General features: G+C 41.5%; 1 protein-coding gene across 5 annotated transcripts in view; it reads right to left on the bottom strand.

The window, feature by feature from the left end:
- znf469 (zinc finger protein 469) overlaps positions 1 to 17,432 on the bottom strand; it is a 1,056,360-nt gene that overhangs the window by 59,487 nt on the left and 979,441 nt on the right. For all 5 annotated transcript variants that reach the window (XM_078544423.1, XM_078544425.1, XM_078544424.1 and 2 more), the window contains one exon: positions 5,069 to 5,124. The gene's annotated coding sequence lies outside the window, so the exon portion shown is untranslated. The remainder of the gene's footprint in view (positions 1 to 5,068; positions 5,125 to 17,432) is intronic.

The raw sequence follows: 17,432 nt of genomic DNA, 5'->3' as shown, positions 1-17,432 counted from the left end.
TAAGTTTGACACTTTCCTCAGGTTCTAGTTGCTTATTATGCTTGTTACACTGGTTTTGATATTGTGGTATATGCTAATGAGATTTGCAGGAAATCGTGGGGAAAACATCAGTTAGAATGAGTAACGTAGAAACTAGCGGAAATTTAGACATATTTTTTGCCAATCCAATCCAAGACATTTCAGGCCTTGTATACATGAACATTTTACTCAACTGATTTAAGTTATTGCTTTTTTTTTACCTTTGCTTATACTTTTTCGGTTCTTTTGTCAGTGATCATTAAATCTTGCCCTCTTATTACAAATCATTGTTATTCTTTCCCATTTGGTGTTGGGGGAGGGGAGAACAAAGTGAGCCAGATTTTATATTCAATGTGATGGCATTAATCTTACTTATGCTATCGTCTTCTTCAGTTCTCTGGCTGAAGGCAGGTACTTTGCAATTAGTCGCTGAACCATGGCTAAGTGCTGTGATTTTTTTTACTACATGTAGGATAAGGAAGCAAGCCCTGAGTCGACCTCAGTCGAAACAGGGAGCGAACCTCTTGCTTGTAATGTTAACCTGATCCGCATGCTAGCCATCTAGCCAACTGAGTGAACCAGCAGCCCAGTTATATTATGTGCTCCTGCATTTGGTATTAAGCATAGCCCATAAGATAAACTACAGTCATTAATCAATTTTGGCTGTATGTGCGATGCATTAGGCAAAGCAACTGGAAGTGTGCGCATTTGCTATAGGTTGGGTGGGGAGGTTCTATAAAGGACTTTATTTAACATAAACATACTTTAGAGCTTTGTAGCTGTCACAACTGCATTTTCATAGTTTGGTACTGTGCTATTAAGTTGAATGTATAAATAGAAAGGTTGTCTTTCAGCGCACAGAGGGGCACTCAACACTGCACAAATGCTGACTGTAAGAACATTTCCAGCATCAACCCATGTGTCACAGTAAATGTCTGAAATACAAATGGGAAATTCTTTAATAAATTAAACAAAAGTAAAGTAACGATATTCAGAGGTTATAAATATTGGTGGTATAAACTTTCAACGTTTTCAAATTTGTGTTTTTTATTTTCTTCAGTGTACTTTTCCACATGAAGTCACAGAATAAATCCTAACCATCTCCTGAGAGTGTCTGTTAGTTATTAGACTATTTGGATGAATAGTTCTATGAAAAGAGAGCCACATAATGCTAATGAAAACATGGAGCCAATAAAAATAGTGCCTGAAAAATGGCTGATATTTCTTTGCCCCCATTTGCTCCTGATTAGCACTGAATACAAGCATCCTTAATGGATTTTCTGGTATCTGCAGAACTACAATCCTTATGGAAAACAGTTCACAGTTGCTCCCAGCTTCCAGTGAGGTCACATCTCCCCATGTTGCCAAGTAGTAACTCCAATTGACTGCCTCCATGCGCTTTCCTTAGTTTTTGGAGAGTTTCTTAAATTCACCACCAGCAGTAAAGCCTGTTCCGATGATTCTACTTCTCCCTGGTCATGCAAGGACAAATTTCCCAGAATCCTTAGAAGGTTGCAGGGTGCATCTCTTGGACAAGAGACAGTCTCCCTCCTATACCTGGCTGCGGTAGCTCACACAGCCAAGCAGCCTTTCTCTCGGCTGACCAGAGAGACCAGTGTGACTTCTGCCCTCAAATTTTCTCCTGTAACACCAATTGCAGTTCAGGGCAATCTGCTCCCAGAAAAAACATGGCATTAATGATTCCATAGCTGTTTTCCAAGTGCTCACTGTCTTGTGAAGTTTATAAGATTATTATCTTTTGGGGCTGTGTATTTAAATTTAAGGGTCATTTGACCAGTTCTGAAGTCGGCCTAACTGAATCCTGAGTAGTTTGATTGTTAGAGATCGAAAGAAGGCTTAGATTGTTTTTAACAGGAAAATAGTGCCAGGTATGTACGCTTGGAGCCATTGGCAGCAATCTCTGAGTTTACCATGAGTATACCCCCACTCTTCCAAAGTACCAAAAAGATGTTGAAGGTATCGTTGTAAATAGTTATGGTGTAAACTGTTCTAAGATGAGAGCTGAGGTCAAGATTTCCCTACAAATCAATGGATCTCAGACAGACAGCAGTTCTGTGTGGTCAGCCAAGAAAAAGGCTGCTTGAGTGGGGAATGCAGGGTGATGTGAAGTTCTTGGTTGAAACTGATCTCTGGGCTCTGCCATGTTCTGAATCTTAGGCTAATACAGGAGCAACGTAATGTTGAATGCGAGCAGTGAAATAGTGAAAAACTGTTTAGTCAATAGCATTTTTAGTCATTTGTTACAATAAAAGTTTCAAAATGTGAAATCTTGTTGTGTCATTCTGTCAGCTAGTAACTGGAAGTTTGAATATCTTTTTAAAAGTTATTGGGCTTTACAGAGATCATAACAGTCTTAAGAGACAGGCTGGTATTGCCAAGATATTTCTGTTTTGTTTTCTAAATTATAACTGGCTTTGCTGTGCCTGTACTTGTTTCAGAAAGTTATTAGGCCTTTATATTTTGTGAGCCTATGTTTATTGTTGTGCCACTCCGTCTCCACTTTGCGATATGGCTAATTTAGACAAGGGGAAACAACCACTTGTACCTTGACATTTCCTCAGGGATACTTCACTATGTAGGTAAGTTTCTGAGAAACACCACTTTTTAAAGTTTTGCAAGGAGGAACATAAGGGTTACGCCAAACAGATGGTTTTTTAGGCAGCCCCAGTCAAGTCTGAAATCCTACGCTCATCAGCTGAAGGAGCTCTCACACACACCCTCTGGGTTGCAGGGGCAGTTTTTCCAAATTCACAAATTTTGCTCCTCCTCACTCAGGCTTACCAGTGCTCTCTCCTGCAATTCACTAACTGAATTCCCCCATCCTAGTGGATATATCTGTGGTGGTGGAAGTGGGGAATGCAGGGTGATGTGAGGTTCTTGGTTGAAACTGGTCACTGGGCTCTGCCACGTTCTGAATCTTAGGCTAACACAAGAACAACATAATGTCGAATGCGGGTAGTGAAATGCCCTTTTGAAGCAGCATTTTACAGGACATTGTCACACATTAAGCTGCAGAGTACTCTTGTGCATAAAGAATAAATGAGCAAATGAATGCAGAAGGTAAAGAATCAAAAACAAATCAAGATGCTAGTCATGAGCTTGGCAGTGACTCTTACTTACTTTACTACATTCTTTTTACTACTACCATGTCCAGAATCTTTAAAGTCATGGGTAACACCTTGGCTGACATCCCCTTCAGTCTTTATGTGCTGTGACAGTTATGTGCAGTCTCTTTCTTATATGGACAATGGGCTTGGTGCTTGCTCCTTCCCAAATTTCATGGGCCATAGAACAAGCCTGTTGTGATGGTAGCAATTCATCATCAAAAATGGTCAAGACTTCCAATCAACAAGAGAGGCTACTGAAAGAGAGTGGCAAGAGAGATGGAATGAAAGGGCAGCCGCTCGAGCCAAAAATCCACCACCACCTCCCTCTGCTGACAACCCATGTCTTCACTGTGAGAGAACCTGCAAGGCTAAAATAAGGCTCATAAGACACCTGCAAACCCACACCCAATGCTGGCATCACAGTTCCTCCCAGTCATCTGCAAGAAAGGGTCATCTGTGACACAAGGAAAGGAAGGAGGGATGGAGTGACGGAGGGAGAGGCAGATGGACAGATGGAAGGAAGCAATGCAGAGTGCACTAATAAAACATGAGCATGTCTGTGCATTTGTAAAGTGAACATACGTTTGCTAGAGAGTTGTAAAAACTCGACCAGATTTACATTGAATGTTATTAAGTAACATTTCTAAGTAATATTTCTAAATTTTACGAAGTGTGGGTTTATTTACCTTAGCATCCTTTTATAGCAAAGTAAGTTTATTATTTACTTGTCCCTGGGTTGTATGCAGTGAGATTTCTAATTCCTTGGAGATACTTGCACCGTCAATTTCCTTGGGATTTCTCCCATTTCGTCGCTGTAACTTCAAGGGAAGTCTGGGAGAAACCCTGTTTATACATGTAAGTGGGGTTTCTGCTCAAATTACAGTGACAGAGCAGCAGAAGTCCCAGGAGAGGATCCTTGGTGTGAGTATTTTGCAGGGGAGAGAGACGAAAAAAAGGGAAATATTGTTGTCATTAACAGGAATGCTCAGCTCAGGTTCAATATGGTTTAAATAAAACTAAGCATTTATTGGTTAAAAGTAATAGTTATTAAAATATGCCATTGCTCTTTCATACATATTTTGTGTGCATAAAGAGCCTAACCAAACTGTAACGTTTATTAATTCATTGCACATGCATCACCATGTTCCAGTTGTTAATCTCATCAGTTTGCACTCAAGTAATCCTAGCCCTATTTATCAAACGTATACATATAAACGTATATGTGCTGAGATTATAAAATATCTACAATGATTTAGCCGTAGTTCATGCTGTACAAATTGATATTATTAATGTCATATGGTTAGTTGTATTTAAGCTAACCAAAAGGAAAGTGAAATTGAAATCTTTTACTGTAATAATACTCTTGCAGTGATCAAAACACTCACTTGATACGATTACCAACAAGTAAACACTGTCAATGTTCCAATTAATCAAGTCTTATTAATAAAGTCTTTCCTCATTTGTAACATTAGGTGATGAAAGGCCCTAAAAGTGACTTTTGAACTTAGAATTGGCCCACTGGATTCCACAAGACTGAGTCTATTGTTTCTGGTAACAAGAAGAGATGACACAAAGTTTGCTCAAACAAATGTGCCACTGTTGTCCATCTGCCCAAGTATGTGTGATGCTATCTAAATATAAATGACAAATTGAGCACAATTTAACAACAGAAGCACCAACCACCTTCCCACTGGAAATTGTTCAACAGCATGCATTTCATATTTATAGAAGCATCTTAAAATATCAGTGAAGAAATAGAGTCCGATGGGAATCATATCTATATGACTGAACGTTAGAACTAACACACAAGAATTCTGATTAAATATATTTGCTTGAGTTTTTGTATTAAAAACATCTTCTTTCTGATAGCAAGCAGTGCCATACACTTCACAATAAAAAAGTGATTTTCAGTGTTTTCTGACCTTGGCATATCTGCAGGTCCTGGTGATATCCTGTTTGCTTAAATCACCTCCGTCACCTAAAACACATAAGTCCCATCAACGTTGATCTCAAGAGTTTCTAAATGTTCACAACAATAAAGATATTCATCATGTGTAACTTAGCTCTCTTAAGCTTTATTTATAGCTTTATCTATCTGCACTTGTGCGGTAATTGCAGGCAGATAAAATCATAAAAAAGGCCAACAGCATTTTTTTACATAAATAGGGTCATATAGTGGAAGAATAAAGCAATAATGTATTTATACAAAATATTGGACAGGCAATCATTAATGTACAGTTGCACTTTTGGGTACCTTTAACAGGAAAGACATTAAAACTAATGAGAGGTGTTCAGCATAGATACACCAGGATAATGCCATGGATGGGAGAGAGTCTTGAGATATTAGGACTATTTCCATTGAGGCAAAGAAGGTCATTTACTAGAGGAATTTTAAAACATGACTAGTCGAACAGGATTGATAGGGAAGAGGATTTCCTCTGGTTGGGGAGTTGGTGACAAGAAGGTCAATTTAAAACCATCAGTCAGAGAATGATGAGAAAGGTCAAAAACAATTTATTTACAATGAGGGTTTTTGAAGTATAGGATGATTTGCCACATGAAATTGTTGAGGCAGGGGGAATTACTTCTTCTAAGGAAAAAATGGTCAAATTGTGAAGCAGGGAAAGCAGCAAGTTACAGGGATAGCAGGGCAGTTTTGGATTGTTCTGTTAAAGTCAGCACAGACACAATGGGCTTTTGTGGTCCTATGCTTCACATAAAGTAAAAATTTACACAGGGACTAAAATGTTCCTCTAAAAAAGTATGTTTTAAATGACCAGACTCCAGACATCAGATTCCACAATTACCTGTCAGTCAACCAAATACCTGAACATTGAGGCAATACTGTCTGTTTTATAATTGTGAAAGGACACTCCTGATTTTGACTTGTGAGCAGCAACACATGCAACTGCAGCTGACAGCAAGCAAAAAATCAGAACTATCAACCAGTTTCCTACATTCCTTTTCCATAAATTAATTCTTTTTGGCAAAAAGCAAGTTGGCTTAAAAATTCTGCAGGGCAGCCACTGGTCTCCCACCATATATTCAGTGGGAATTCAGTGGGCACCTCAGGGAAACTTTATAACTTGTGCCAGTTTTCTGAGATTGCCAGCAGCATTTCAAAGTTGTTACATTCTCAAAGCGTTTTCAAAGCATAACTCTAAACAATTTTGAATTACTACTAATGTCCCGATTACCTTTGGGTTTGTGCTCAGTGCATAACTAAATAAACAAGACTCTCCCCCAGCACATCGTCAAGGTATCTTTGGGTACACAATTCTTTCCTAATGAGCCATTTTTGAGAGACTGACAAAACTTAGCATGTGTGAACTGTGATAGGAATCTAAAATAAAGGTTAATGGGGAGAAATTTGTTTGTGTAGCGCCACTCCTAGTAGATTCCCCCGGTGCAGGGAGCACCAACAGCCTCTACCTACACAATGTTCTTCAATAATGAAGAAAACCGCTCGGGTAGTGGCCAGAAGCAGTGTGACGTGAACATATTTTTCCCTCTCAAGAATTTTAAACATCTTTAAGAGCAAATGCCAGATGTGCCCATTTTCAAACTTCAAATGATTAAGGTTGATATATTCTCCAATTTGCTTTTGTACTTTTACTTAAATGTTTTTAACAAATTTGAAGACCCAGATTATTTTCTAAAAAAAATACAAAATGGAACTCTTAATTGGCCAGCATGCTGATAGTTAAAAATGTTAGTGGATCAGTTCAGGGCAACACTGAATAAATCAAGTTAAGAAATCAACTACTGTATTAGGTAACCAATCCAGGTCAGTCAGGAGGACAATGATTGAGCTACTTATGGTCCATTACTTCATGAAGCACAGATGCCAAAAAAAATGAAAAAAAAAACACACCAACTGACACAACTTACTATTTTTCCAGTTAATGTTGCTGTTAATTGTGAAGCTTTGTTGAGGTGGGGGGTGTAGGGGAGGGAGGGTGTATTTTTGGTCACTAATATCAAGCTATGCTCAGAGGTGGTCATTTTCAGTTTGGGCATGGTTGAAATTCTGTTGAAAATCTGGTTGTGAATTATTCACCCTGCCCTATTTTACTTCCCATTGTAGTTATTCCATCTTTTGTGTCTCTGTTAGAAATGTAAACAGCTATATTTTCCATGGGTCAAGAGGGTAGGTCAGTTCATCTGTGTAAATCATTGTTACTTCTTTTTAATGTACATTCTGAGAAGTCTAACTGCACTCAGTGATATCATTAATTTTAGCACCAAAAGTTACTGCAGAATACAGACTGTTCATCACAGCAGTTAGAGGATCGACGCCAAACAGCTATTATAAATATCACTAAGATCCAACTCCTGAGCACAGCTTTATAGCTCTGCACCCGGCTCATTCAACTGTAAAATAGTATTTGCCAACTCTCCTGCCTATTTTATCATAGCACCTGGCTTCATCTGAATGGCAACATTTAAAAGCAAAGCTAACGGAGCAGGGATTATAATAAGCAAAGATCCTGCAATTGTATGGGCCAGGCTTAGTGTCTGATTTACTCTATTTTTGTGGTTTTTCTGCAACTGACATAAAAATTGATTGCACTGGAAGACAGTGAGTTTTATTTTAATTACACAACTTACTTTACAGCACATCATTAGTGAAACAAGAAATTGTTAATAGTCCACTAGGTTTGAATTTTGTCATCATTTTACTCAGACTGAAGTAGCTAGAAATCTTTTACATGAACAATGTTTGGTAAGAGTTAGGAAAATATAAATCACGATTTGTCTTAACCTGGTAACATCAAAAGTTAATTCAATTTGATTTCTGGTTCTGGATAAACAATAAAGGTATAACTAAAGTATTGAATCAAAATACTCAATCAATTTACTGTTATGCTGAGTTATTACTTCAAATTATCATTGTAGGTGGAGTATTGTAGAGGAGCTAACAGAGCCAGCATAATACATGTTAAAGGCTCTTCTTCTCGAAAAGTGATGATTGGAATGAAGGAAGCAGCATGCACAATATAATGAATGAGACAGATCCAGCTGATTACAAAATTCTCTTCCACCTTCTACTTCCAAGATCTCAAATATAAACAAGTACACAGTCATTTGATGCAAGTCTGTTAATGATCCTCAACTTATGAATGAAATACCAAAAACAGTAAGGAAGAGGACCCATCTTCAATTTCATGATGGGGTGAGGGATGTGATCTAATTTTCATGGTTAATCGAGCTCATCAAGGAGATGTGCCAATATAATTTCCAGTTTGCACTCATCTATATCGGTTGTTACCAAGTTACGATGTAAGGTGCCATTCAAGCTAATATAGTAGAAACAACTAGGAGCAAGAACATAGGTGAATGCAGACCTTCGCGATGGATATTCTCATCTCTAATCTCACCCAAACCCCCCAGGCTGTTCAAATTTTTTACAAAATGCCAGTGTACAAGTTCCCTATGTTGCTCTGGAAATGAAAATTTCAAAATATGTAATCCATCCCACCAGTAAGGCTAAAAAATAAATGCCTTTGATGCTACTGCTGGGTTAAGTTTCCAAAGGTTGTTGAGATCAACATGGAAATAGGATGAACCAAATGAAACAGACTTGCATTTATTTAAATTACCCATCATTCTCTTCCAGCCAACCTCAAAGTAAAACAAATGGACCAGCACACACATGGAAAAACAAACTCCTCCACTAAATGCAGACATCAGCATTTCCTCCTGTTGAAATGCTGACGTTTTCGAATCAGTTTAGAGTTCACTACCTAGGACACAGTGCCTCAACCTAAGCACTCCCCTTTTCATATAGCAACTAACAACAATAACTTTAGAATAATTACATTTAATGCTATCCCACAGGGGATGTCTTGAGGCGTTAAAGGAAAACTGAAATTAAAATGGTGGGAACAGCCATCTTTAATTTTATTGGCATGAGACTACTGTTGAAATATACTGCCCCAGGGACCAGGGAATTATTACATCAAGATTGGCATTAGTTCACTAAAACATGGTTGAAATACAAAATTGAAAAGCTATTGGCAAGATAATATTTAAAGATAGACTAATTGTGAGAAAGCTAGTTAGACAATCAATAGAACCCTTGAGGAAATTCCCAGCACAAGTATTTTCAGCGCTTCTCTAACCAAACTGGGAATGAATGTAACAGTTCTTTCATCTTCTGGTTGTTTAAATGAGACATGATACAATAACATAATTACTTCAAGTTCACTTGAGGCTCTTCCAATTGCTGGCTAGATTACTTACTATCTCTGGTCACATTCTTGGCAGTTAACATTTTGTTTTTTTCTGGTTTAAATGACTTCTTGGCTGATACAGTCACAAAGTTGAATCAAAACAGCTAGTTTATTAGTTTGGAATGAGTTAAGACCACTTAGCTGAAAAGCACATGGAGCTGTTGGAAGTTGTTTTTTCTGGCTTCAAATGTTCTTTCTTCAATGTAGGAAAAAATTTAATTACCTCACCAGTCTGCCAAGGCACGGAACCCCTTCACACCTCTCTTGCTCTCTGTACAATGATGCAACATCCTACGTTAGCTCCAGCACTCTCAATCCTTACCTCCCCTGCTTCTCATGCCTCTACTTTAACAAACAATTTTATTACACCTCCCTCTGCTTGCATCCCCACCCTTTAGACATGCCGCCCTCACAATTACTGCCCCTGTTGACCATTATGGCTACTTCTTCCTCTCATCATGCGGACTATGTTCAGCTGCCTCAGACAGCTTAAAAACCCTCATATAGGCCACATACTAACCCACCTTTACTCTTCTTACAAGTGAACAGGGCACACACCAGAAACTAGCAGGACAGGTGGAGATCCTGCCTCTGTACAGACATTGACACCAGTTGAAGAGGCTGCCTTCAATATCATTGGCAGAGAGTAGTACACAACATTGAAAACCGCCAGGGTTGGGGTCCACACAGATCAGCGTATTTCAATAATTTGCCTTTTTTTTCTCCTTCTAATTAACTTTCACTCTCACGCTCAGTATTGTGCTGCAACTCACCTCCCACTGCATCCCCATCTCCAGATCCACCGGAATCAGAAACTAGCAGGAGTAACGCAGCCAGAGACAAAAATGACGTTGAGCATCTTAACAGATTTGTTTGACTTGATTTGCATGCATTCACTAAATTATCTGGTAAATTTTTCATTGCTCTTTGTGGAAGCTTGTTGTGCATGAATGAGCAATCACATCAATAACAACACTTACAAAATACTCCACTGGCTGTAGAACACTTTTGGATGGCATGAGGTTGTGAAAGGTGCTATACAAATGCAAGTCTTTCTTTCTTTTCCCACTATTCCTATTCGGCGCTCTGGCTGCATAACTCTGTCTACTCAAATATTGGAACAAGGCAGTCAGCCAGCATTATGTCAGCATTTTGTTTCAGATGCAAGTTTAGACCTACAACCGCCAAGTTTTTAATTATAAAGGGAATAAGTGTGACACCACTGTCTCTGGGATGCTGGTCCAGTACCATAACAGTTACAGCCCCAGACTAGTGCCTCTCAATCTCAGTTTCAGAACAGCACATTCTACTGCACTAGTGTGAATTGTTCCTTTTTTCACATGAACCACTCTCAAACCATCTCTGAGTGATAAGGACATTCAATGCCAATCTGAGGCAAATAGTTTAGCAATGAGTTACAAAGATTTCAGTGATCACTAATTGTTTTAATTAGAGTTCTGAGTAGTAAACATCAAATTTAAAATTCTTATCCCAGCAGGTCAAGGTTCAGTTACAGGACTTAGGTACATTGAGATAAAAACAGAAAATGCTGGAATACTCAGCAGGTCTGGCAGCATTTAGGGAGAGAGAAACGTTTCGAGTCGAATGTGACTCTTCTTCCGAGCTCCAGTATTGAAGAAGAGTCATATTCGACTAAAAATGTTAACTCCGTGTCTATCTCCACAGGGGCTGCCAGACATTCTGAGTATTTCCAGCACTTCCTGTTTTTATTTCAGATTTCCAGCATCTGTAGTATTTTGCTTTTATTTTAGGAACATTCAGATTTGGTTCAGTAGTGATTTTTTTCAGGCTGCCAGCCCACAAAATGTGAAACAGGAAGTGCAAAAGGAAAGAAGTGCTTCTTTACATCTTGTCTTCTGAGCCAACTTTAATCACTTCACCACTGGCGGCCATAAATTCAACTGCTGAGATCCAAAACTCTGGAATTTCCTTCCCAAACCTCTCCGCCTCTCTACATCTCTCTCTACTCCTTTAAGATCCTCCTTAAAAACTACCTTTTTGATTAGGGCTTTGCTTGTCTGACCTAACGTCATCCTATGTGACTTGGTGTCAAGTTTTGTTTGATAACACTCCTGTGAAGCACCTTGGAATGAATTTCAACACTCAAGGCGCATATAAATAGAAGCTGCTGCATCTGCAATGCTATGTTCTAATAATAATGGGCTGAATCTTGTGCCCTCCCCCATGGTGAGTTTGGGGATGGAGGTGCATTAAATAAGGTGGGATAGTGGCCAGTGGGGACCCCACCTCCTTCCCATCACCACTCTGATTAGGTCTGTCATGGGAAAGCCTGTGGATGGCCCCTGCCCCACCGCCAATTGAGGCCCTTAAGTGGGCGATTAAGGGCCTCTTCCCACTGCCGCTGGTATTAACCCAGTGGCAGGCGGGGGACTTGTCATGCATGGAGCACAAAAGCAAACCCATATGAGGTTGCTTGTGGGCGCCCTGGGGGCCTTGGTTCAAAGGCGCCTGAACTAGGGGCCCAGCATCAGGAAGGGGGTGGCCGCTAAGAACCGCCTGCCTTGCTCTCGACTCCCACCCCCTCCCCTGCAACTCCCACCCCGCGACACCCCTCCTGCCATCACTCACCTCTGGCCTGGGATCCGGCAATGATCCTTGGGTGGATGTTGTAGCAACAGCAGCCACCACATCGTTGCTGGCGCTGCCATTCAATTGATCCATCAGCCTCTGATTGGCAAGCTGCTCGCGATGGGCAGGGCCCCCTCCCCCTCCACCAACCACCACCTCCACCACCCCACCCCCCACCCCCCAGACTTTGATCCTGGCAGAAGGCCTGCTGCTGGCCTCTCAAGTGCCTTCCCAAAAAGAGGCGAGACGGGGTTATCACTGGCTCTCCAGTGAGCAGCCCAGATCCCCACTACCTCCACAACATTGCACCCAACGTTTTCTCCACTGATCCTGTATTCACCAGACCAGGGGCAGGGTTTTCCCTCCGTCAGGCGGGCCCGGGAATGGCCGCGAAGTGGCCCGCAATCAGGCTCCGACCGCAATTCCACGGTGCGCGGGCCAAACAGTGCGCGATGACGTCAGGCGAGCATCCCGATCCCGATCACTCCCGATCGGGTCGGGCGGGTGCCCACCTGTCGGACAAAACGTTCTGCCCCAGAATTTCATTCTCAAAGGTTCTTGACGTCTGAAGAACACCGAGATTAAAAACTATTTCTTTGAAAATGTGAAAATTCAGAAGTTTCATTTACACGTAGATATATATAAATGTTTTGTTCATCTAATTTTCCAGCCATTTTTTTGGAGCTATAAATAATAAAACTTTACAAAAGGCAGAACAGAAAGCATCGATCTTGTATGTAGCATATAAGTCTGTCACCAGATGGTGCTTGGTGGAGCACTCAGTCATATGACCATTACTTCACAGAAAACAGCTTCCATAAAATGCACCATTTTGCAGTAAGTCTTTTAAATAACAACTGAGAAATCTAAATAAACCAGAACAAAGCGATTAAGGAATGTAACTGTGCTCAATATAATGGCCCAGATTTTGCGATGTTGATGACAGCAAAACTGTCAGCATTCGCTGTCATTACTTCACCGAAACTGGCAGCAACTTTGGGAGCCTGCAAATGGACAAAATACCTTGGAAATCTAGAAGTTGCCCGTGATTCCAGGCTTCTCTAGAGGATGCGCTGTCGAAGATCAGCCCCAGACGGCAATCAATTTGAAATCTACAAATTGGCTGACAGCTATGTATTGCTGTAAAAGCCCTTGAAAAAGCTATTGCTTGTTGAATGAGATGTAACTGAGTTTATACTGGCTGGCTGGCTGACTTTATAGGCCAGAATCTTCGGGTCGGCGTGTTGGGGGGGCGGGGGGCCTGCACTCTCCGACACCTTAAATGACGCGCGGTGGCATCTGGCGTGCGTCCCGACATCACCGCGCGACATTCAGATCTTCAGTTCGGCAGGCGCGCACTGGAGTCGGCTACACACCCGCCGAATTGTCAAAGGCCTATTAAGGCCATTTAAAAACTAATTAAAAGGATTAACGGGGCTGCCTGTCCAACCTTAAGGTTGGGGGTGGGGGGCAGGCGAAGAGCCAGGCGGCCTTCGCATTTATCAAGAAACCTCATCCACGGGCGGAATGAGGTTTCACGAAGGATTCATAAATCAAATAAATTTTTTAATTAAAATTCATTGTCAGTGTCCTCTGAAAATGTTTTTTTCTTGATTTAAGTTTTTAATAATTAAATTAAACTCCGTGAGGCAGCTCCGTGCCTCAGGGAGATTTCTGCGCTCTTTCGTGCGCATGCGCGGAACAGCGAAGGCCCCGACTCAGCCTCCGCCCCTGCCCCCACAGGGAGTGCTCAGCGCCTCCGGATGCGTGTCACGCTGGGCGGGCCTTAATTGGCTCACCCACGTAAAATGGCGGCACGCAGCCCGATCGCTCCTGCTCAGCACCCCCACCCCACCACCCCCCACCAGATGGGGAGAAAATTCTCCCCATAATTACTGTGAAACACCCTCACTGGCCCTGAGAAACTAATCTTATATTAGTGAAATGTCAAATGTCTCCTTCATGGTAAAAAAAAATCCACATATATTTTACAAGTTTATATATATGATATTTTATCGTTGATCTAAATTCAATCGGAATCATTTACAGGTACAGTGTCTCCAATCCAGCTATCCAAAAACCGGTAATGTCAGAAAACTGGATTTTTTTTTAAGCTGCCATCATCTGACTTTGCTTCCTCACCAACATCTTTGGTCTAATTGTATGGCTGGGAAATTCCTTGGAGCTGCTCCCGCTCCACCAACAACATTTCACTGAAGTGCAGCAGGAACCCCACTTACATGCATAAACAGAGTTTCTGCCACGCTTCCAGCGATATTTTTTTTATTCGTTCATGGGATGTGCATTTAGCATTTATTGCCCATCCCTAATTGCCCTTTTAAGAGTCAACCATTGCTGTGGGTCTGGAGTCACTTGTCGGTAAGGGGTGGCAGATTTCCTTCACTAAGGGACATTAGTGAACCAGATGGGTTTTTATGACAATCGGCAATGGTTTCATCATTCGACTTTTAATTTCAGATATTTATTGAATTCAAATTCCACCATCTGCCGTGGTGGGATTCAAACCCGGGTCCCCAGAGTCTGGGTCTCTGGGTTACCAGTAACAATACCACTGCCTCCCCAGCATGTAACACTGACGGATCTGGAGCAGAATTTCCTGGCTTATTTTTCAGCATTGTCTCTCTTTCTCTCAGAACTGCCCTTTACAATGCTAACTTAAAAACATAACCTCAGCATGCTAAATGCCCGACCCGACCAGACCTGAACCACCAGCCACGAAAACCAGCAAGTTCTGAAATCTGGCACGAACCCGGACCCGAGGTACTGTACCCATATTCCGTTACTTGAAAATTTAAAACTAAAAGTTAAGGATAAAGTGCTTTTAACTTTGCTGTCTGCCGAAAATACTTGTGAAAATAAACTTCAAACCAAGTTTAGTACTCATTCAGCCAAATCAATAATTTGCTTCCAACTGCAATCAATTGCATTTGCAATGACCATATCGGTTGCTAAGTATTTAGTGAGTAAGAGGCAAACGAAACCAGCAAGGCACTGTTCATATCAGAACAAACCAACAAGACATAGGCAGGAAAGATCTTGTTTCCCAATTTCTCAGAATGCGCAAGAAAATGATGAACTAAATTGTATGTTGCTGCAGCAAGGCTTACAGTTAGTTCAGTTTACACAAGAACTTTAGGCAGTTCATTTCTTTGATTTAATGAGTACCATTGTTCCTTTGATTGTGCCATCGAACAGTTGTTTGTACAAGCACAACGCAGACCTGAGAAATAGTTATATCTTCAGTCTATGCATCATTATATTAGCAACAACAGTTTTCTGTTGTTGATTGTGTCTTTATTTGAGTATTATTAAATCTACCTGAGAACTTCTACACCGCAGGACTTAAGTTTTGGTTTTCACAGAATCACACAGTGCAGAAGAGGCCCTTCAGCCCATCGAGTCTGCACCAACACATGAGAAACACCTGGCCTACCTAACTAATCCCATTTACCAGCACTTGGCCCATAGCCTTGAATGTTATGATGTGCCAAGTGCTCATCCAGGTATTTTTTAAAGGATGTGAGGCAACTCGCTTCCACCAACCCTCCCAGGCAGTGCATTCCAGACCGTCACCACCTTCTGGGTAAAAAAGTTTTTCCTCACATCCCCTCTAAACCTCCTGCCCCTCACCTTGAACTTTTGACCCCTTGTGACTGACCTTTCAACTAAGGGGAACAGCTGCTCCTTATCCACCCTGTCTACGTCCCTCATAATCTTGTACACCTCGATCAGGTCGCCCCTCAGACTTCTCTGCTACAACGAAAACAACCCAAGTCTATCCAACCTCTCTTCATAACTTAAATGTTTCATCCCAGGCAACACCCTGGTGAATCTCTTCTGCATCCCGTCCAGTGTAATCACATCCTTCCTATAATGTGGCTACCAGAACTGCACACAGTGCTCCAGCTGTGGCCTCACCAAGGTTCTGTAGAACTTATGTAATCTATGCCTCAATTAAGTGTCCCATATGCCTTTTTCACCATCCCACTAACCTGCCCCTCCACCTTCAGGGATCTATGGACACACACGCCAAGGTCCCTTTGTTCCTCAGAACTTCCTAGTGTCATGCCGTTCATTGAATACTTCCTTATCAAATTACTCCTTCCAAAGTGTATCACCTCACACTTTTCAGGGTTAAATTCCATATGCCACTTATCTGCCCATTTGACCATCCGGTCTATATCTTCCTGTAGCCCAAGATGCTCAACCTCACTGTTAACCACCCGGCCAATCTTTGTGTCATCCGCAAACTTACTAATCCTACCCCCCACATAGTCATCTATGTCGTTTATATAAATGATGAATAATAGGGGACCCAGCACAGATCCCTGTGGTATGCCACTGGACACTGGCTTCCAGTCACTAAAGCAGCCTTCTGTCATCTGCCTCCTACAACTAAGCCAATTTTGAATCCACTTTATCAAATTACCCTGTATCCCATGTGCATTTGTCTTCTTTATAAGTCTCCCATGTGGGATCTTGTCAAAGGCTTTGCTGAAATTCATATAAACTACATCAACTGCACTACCCTCTTCTACACACCTGGTCACCTCCTCAAAAAATTCAGTCAAATTTGTTAGGCATGACCTCCCTCTGACAAAGCCATGCTGACTATCCCTGATCAAACCTTGCCTCTCCAAGTGGAGATAGATTCTCTCCTTCAGAATTTTCTCCAACAGTTTCCCTACCACTGACGTGAGACTCACTGGTCTGTAGTTCCCTGGCTTATCTCAACAGTCCTTCTTAAATAGTGGAACCATATTAGCTGTTCTCCAGTCCTCTGGCACTTCTCCCATGGCCAAAGAGGAATTAAAAATTTGGGTCAGGGCCCCTGCGATCTCCTCCCTTGCCTCCCTCAGCAGTCTGGGACACAAATAATCTGGACCTGGAGATTTGTCGACTTTTAAGCCTGCAATACCTCCAATACTTTGTCACTCCCTATATCAATTTGCTCAAGAACCTCGCAGTCTCTCTCCCCGAGTTCCATACCTTCATCCTCATTCTCTTGGGTGAAGACGGATGTGAAGTATTCGTTCAACACTCTACCGGTGTCCTCTGGCTCCACCCTTGGATTGCCCCCTTGGTCCCTAATGGGCCCTAGTCTTTCCCTGGTTACCCTCTTCCCATTGATATACTTATAGAATATCTTGGGATTTTCCCTACTTTTACCAGCCAGAGCTTTCTCATATCCCCTCTTTGCTCTCCTAATTGCTTTCTTAAGCTCCACCCTGCACTTTCTGTACTCCACTAATGCCTCTGCTGATTTGCTCCCCTTGTACCTGCTAAAAGCCTCTCTTTTCTTTCTCATCGTATCCTGAATATCTCTGGTCATCCATGGTTCTCTGGGCTTGTTACTCCTTCCTATCACCCTAGAGGGAACATGTTGAGCCTATACCCACCCCATTTCCTTTTTGAACGC

Source organism: Cetorhinus maximus, chromosome 6, assembly GCF_964194155.1.
Source record: "Cetorhinus maximus chromosome 6, sCetMax3.hap1.1, whole genome shotgun sequence".
Lineage (NCBI taxonomy): Eukaryota > Metazoa > Chordata > Chondrichthyes > Lamniformes > Cetorhinidae > Cetorhinus > Cetorhinus maximus.
This window is presented reverse-complemented; position numbering and strand designations above follow the sequence as displayed.